Here is a 5787-nt window from a genome sequence, read left to right as displayed (position 1 = left end):
AGAAGGAGGAGAGAAACAGAAGAGAGGAGAAAAAGGATAAGGGAATCAAAGTACAACAGGTACTACAGGAACATAACCAAAGAGGAGAGGCCAAAGTATCTGGAAGGGAGGATGAAGTGGAAGGACAGAAGAATCATAGCCAGATTCAGGTGCGGAAATGAAACCAAAGCGAAAGAACATTGGAAAGAGGAGGAAGAAACTAGGTGCAGATTATGTGGAGGGGAAGAAGAGGACCTGAGACATGTGCTAAAAGAATGTGAAATAACAGGAGGAGCAAAGGAAACGGAAGAAATATTAAATGGGACTGGGGAAGGACTAATGGACCTGAGAGCGATAATAGAGAAAAGAAGGGCAAAAGCAATTCAAGAAGGGGTGGAAGGACAGGAAGGTAGCACAGAAAGGAGGCAAAAAGACCAAAGTGACAATAATGTGTAGGCTAAGTTGCAATAAATCGTAGACATAAGTGTAAATAGATTATAAGCATTAGTGTTAGATTAGAGATAAGAAGGCGATTAGTGCAATAAAGAGCTGTAAAGAAAGCTGAAAGTTCGTCCAAAGCCGAGAGGCACGGACTAAATAAAAATAATAATAATATATGTCGGAGATGAAAGGACACCAGAGCCTTCCCTTTGAAATTCTTCGGAAAACCCCCAATATTTTAGTCTCTATAATTTAACTCGATTATAATTGTCCGAGATTTGTGATAGTGAGCTTGGGCTCAAGGCGACAACCAGTCGCCGAACGTAAATAAAATCGAGATAGGGAGAGTCATTGCAATATACAATATTAGGAAGAAACCATTTGCTAGATGATGAAGAAACATATAAACAGTTCTTTAGGCTAATTAAAGGGCAAGTAGATTTTATTCTAAATTTTGTCGGTAACATTTTAAAGGAAGCAGCGTACAATAGAGTGAAATATCCTATTTCACAAAAGAAAAAATTGCTCTTAACATTGAGATAATTTTTCAAAAATGATTCTTATTATTTACAAATTATTTACATTTATTATACATGCTTCTTTATAAATTATTTATATTCACTCGCAAATTATTCTCTTGGAATGTTGTATTATTATTAGTTTCTGCTGTGGCACTCCTCTGTAATGATTTGCTTTCCATTTCGTATATTATGATAAATACTTCAGATTTATAAAATGCGCGTGACGCATGCGTCTGACGCATATATTAAGCGTGAGTGTCGAGATCGGTCCCAAGGTGACATCCTCACGGCCGCACCTCCGTACGCGGCTATGTCTGAGAAAGTCTTAATGCCGACTGACCGGTCAACATGCATCGCCCACCTACACCAATAACATAGCAGTGCCAATTGTGATATACGCATCTGGCGCTTGTATTGATACATACTACAGGCAGCTGCACTGATCTGATTGATAGCGATCCTTCTATTTTCCGGCAAGCGAGTTTCAAGTGCCGCATCTGATAATCGACTGTCTCCGAAGCAGGTTTTACGATTGGACCATGCATGCCGAAATAATACTTATAAATTTTCATTAAATATTCACATTTTAAAAATATATTTTTAGTTAATAAAAATTAATGGAAACGACTAATAACGCGTCCATTTTTAATAAGAATTAATTTGTCGTAAAATATTTTTATTTTAAATATAATGAATAATTAAAACAATTAATATCACTTAAAATTGTTTTCTACAATTTTCTTTTTGTTTTCATAGCCCTACATCAAATCACGAAATCATCTGAAAAGAATAATATATAGGGACTTCGAAGCTCTGGATGGTTATGAATTCGTAGAAACGGAATATTTTTAAATTAAAGTTGTGTAATTTTATTTTAGCCGCGAATGAACGCGTTACAGGCCCTTGTATAACACATGATACGATTTATAACATGTGTCATAATAGTGGCATCAATGTATTAATGTATACATGTATGTATGTAATGTAATATTAATGTATTGGGTTTGGACTTGGGCTAATTTGATTAATCCATCAATAGAATAATAACAAACTGAATATTAAAGAAAATAGGCGAATGAATATTTGATATTATTATATGTTACGAAATAGAATAATCGTTATTATTTTACACGTTCCGAAATACTAATGAGCGTTTTAACCACCTCGCAGTGCCTGAGTTGAAAAATCTAGCCCAAACAATTGATCACACTTTTAACACTAAACTTACCGACATTCCGTGCATACCTATTCCTACCGTGTCAAAATGACCGATGATTAAAAAAGTAATAGTTTTTATGATGTAACTTGATATGGTTATGACTATGATATGTGCGAAGATCGAGATGTTACGTGGCGAAGAAAACTGGCTCCAGTTGCGTTTTGTCATGCGTACACTTTTGGAGGAAGATGGCGACCTGATCAACGTGTGTGAAGGGAATCTGTGTCATCCAGGTAACAGCGCGGAGAAGGAAATAGCCCGTGAAAGATTTTTGAAGGCAGATCGGTTGGCGAGAAAATTAATTGTGACCTTAGTAAGAAGGAAACCGTTGGATCTTTTATGTTGCACAACAGCACATGAAATGTGGAAAAAGTTGAATGCAGTATATGACATGAAGTCGGATGAGAATCTACATATTGTCCAAAAAGCAGTTCTTCGATTTTAAGTGGGAAGAATCTGAAAATGTCTCTCAAAACTTATCAAAGTTTGAACTGATAGCGGAGAAGATGAAAGCCCTTGGGTGTGAAATTGGCGAAAAGAATGCTGATAACACACATTTTATCACACACGTTTTATCGGATCACATGACAGGACAACAAGAATGGTTCAGTGTCTTTGAAAAATTCAAGAATACGGTGGAGATAGAGATCGGCGATGGTAAGTTCATGGATACGCGCGACAAAGGAAAAATCAAGGTAGAGACTTTTGTGGACGGCAAGTGGGTAGCATGTACGATGAACGATGTCTTGTATGTCCCAGGTATGAAAAGAAACCTATTCTCCATTAGAGCTGTCGCAAAGAAAGGCATAGATTTCTGTATTTTAAAAGAAGGGAAAAATTGTATGTTTTTGCAAAATCAGAAAATTATAGCAAGAGGTTCTGCTTTCGGAAATTTATATAAGGTCGATATGCGAGTTAGTATACTGTCGGTTTGCAATCTTAGCAATAGAGCAGAGTCAAACGCGGACACGCTACAGTTATGGCACGAACGGCTATGTCATCAAAACGTTAGACACGTTAAGAATTTTTTAAAGAATTCGGACATGAAAGTTGTAGAGGATAGTAACTTTTTCTGTGAAGGTTGCGCGTATGGGAAATATCATAGATCGAGTTTTCACGAGAAAATCAAGCGTGCGACTAAACCTCGCGAAATTATTTATGAGAATATATGTAAACCTATGGAAGTCGAGTCATTAGGCAATAAACTGTATTTTCTTGTTATTATGTTTAAAGATGATTTTTCTAAATTCACGAAGATTTACTTCTTACGACATAAGTCAGAAGTAACCGAAAAACTAAAAACTTTTACCTAGAAGTCGAAGATCAATTCAACAGTAAGATCAAAGAAATTCATAGTGATGGAGGGAAAGAATTCAAATATAAAGAAGTTAAAGAATCTTTAAGAAGCCAGGGTATTAGGCACACGACTAACGTCCCATACACTCCTGAACAGAATGGCGTCGCAGAAAGAGAAAATAGTAGAGGCAGGCCGGTCGATGCTATATTCGAAACCAAATCTATCGCTGTTCTTATCGGCCGAAGCGATGAACATAGCAATGCATGTCATAAACAAGACCGGACCGACAAAACAGGACAATAAAACACCATATGAACTGTGGTACGGGAAACCGCCTGATTTAGAAAAATTTAGGGTTTTCGGTACTGAGTGCTTTGCACACATACCTGCGGAAAAGAGAAGAAAATCTATCTAGATGACGGACGAGGGTATCGAGTGTACGTGCCGACCGTAAGAAATGTAATATTGAGCCGTGATATAATATTTAAACACAAACTAGAAACTGCCAAATTTGTTAATTTGAGTTTACCGAAAATTGTCGAACGAGATGTGTGTGCGCAGAGCGATAGAGCATGCACGTATGAAAGTGCAGAGAGTGAACATGAAAAGCAACCTCATGTAACTAGCAAAAACGTGAGACAATTGAGAGATAGAGGTAAGATCAAACGAACCGATTTTTATGGTAGCCCAGTAACGTACGTAACGGAAAAATTACCGGTGGATTTTAACGAAGCGATGAGATCCGAAAAGAAAGAGTTATGGGAAACGGCTATGCATGATGAAATCATATATCACCATGAAAATAAGACGTGGATTCTTGTAGAAAAATTTAATATGAATGGGGCAAACAGTGTTTCTACACCTATCGAGGCTAATTGGAGCGAAAGTAATATAGGCAATAATGATTGTAATGCACCATACAGACAAGCCGTAGGAAACTTAATGTTTTTACAAACCGTAAGTAGGCCAGACATTAATTTTGCCATAAATATAGCGTCGAGACATTTAGAGAATTCAAACAGGCATCAGTGGAAATTAGTCACACGAATTTTGCGTTACATAAAATAATATTTAAAAAAATGTTAGGTTCTTGAACCAGAGTTCGAGATACCTTTATTCTATAATACGAGTACAAGTTCACGATTAGACCGTTACCGAAAGACTGAAGCCTCGATCAAGACCCAGCCCTTCTAGATGTTTGCTTATATTATGCCTAAATGCCGAATTCTTATTCCTTTAGTTTGGGAATTGGTGTCGAGTGCAAAGCGGTTCAGATTTCCTGAGTCAGTTGTAGATATTTGTTCACGTTACATCAGACGTTATATGTAAGTATGCGAATGCGGCCATTACATGGCAATGTAAGCGACAACAATGTATAGCTCTATCTACGACAGAATCTGAGTATGTCAGTGCAGACTCAGGAACGAAAGAAATTATGTGGCTAAAGAAAATATTTCTTGAATGTAAAATAGAGATCTTTAAGTATGTGCTATGTGTAGATAATACTAGTGCCGTGGAATTAATTAAAAATCCAGAATTCCATCAAAGAAGTAAGCATATTGACGTAAGATATCATTTCTCAACGAATCCGTGGTTCTGCCCGAGCAGCCGAGCTAAACGGACGTGTGAAACAGTGCTTCAGTGAAAGTGCGACAAGTGGGGAAAACAAAGGACTAACGACAGCGCCCATTGCCAATCGGTCAAAAATATAAAATGCAGCAGCAAATACTACCAATAAAAGTAACAAACAAAGGAGAAACATACTTCATAAACAAAACGACGGATTTAATAAATCTAAATCAAACAATAAACGATGATCAACACTGCTCAGCTACAAACGAAACAGAAATGGATACTATACAAAAGAATGACGAGAAGAATAATATCAACAATGAACTATCACACCATGATGAAAGCTGGAAGGCGGTGACTTCCAATAAAAAACGAAAAATAATAACAAACACAAATTTTAGGAGGGCTGCAGAAACAGAAAAACAGCAATGGCTACAAGAAATCATTCTCTGAAACTCCTTCAGCGCACTGCCAGCCGAAAAACCAATAACCCGCATCTCCAAACCACCACCAATTTACATAGACGCTCAAATAATAGACCCCCTCATCGAACTACTAAACAACACGGCAGGAAAATAAAACTATAGTATAAAACAATTAAAACAGGACCAAGTAAAAGTACAAACTAACAACCCAGAATCTTTTAGAAAAGTGACAAAAGCACTAAAAGAAAAAAACGCCGGCTATCACACTTACCAGCTCAAAACTGACAAAAGTTACAATTTTTTTTTTTTTTTTTTTTTTTTTTTTTTTTTTTT

This window comes from Bombus pyrosoma, linkage group LG10, assembly GCF_014825855.1.
Source record: "Bombus pyrosoma isolate SC7728 linkage group LG10, ASM1482585v1, whole genome shotgun sequence".
Taxonomy (NCBI): domain Eukaryota; kingdom Metazoa; phylum Arthropoda; class Insecta; order Hymenoptera; family Apidae; genus Bombus; species Bombus pyrosoma.
This window is presented reverse-complemented; position numbering follows the sequence as displayed.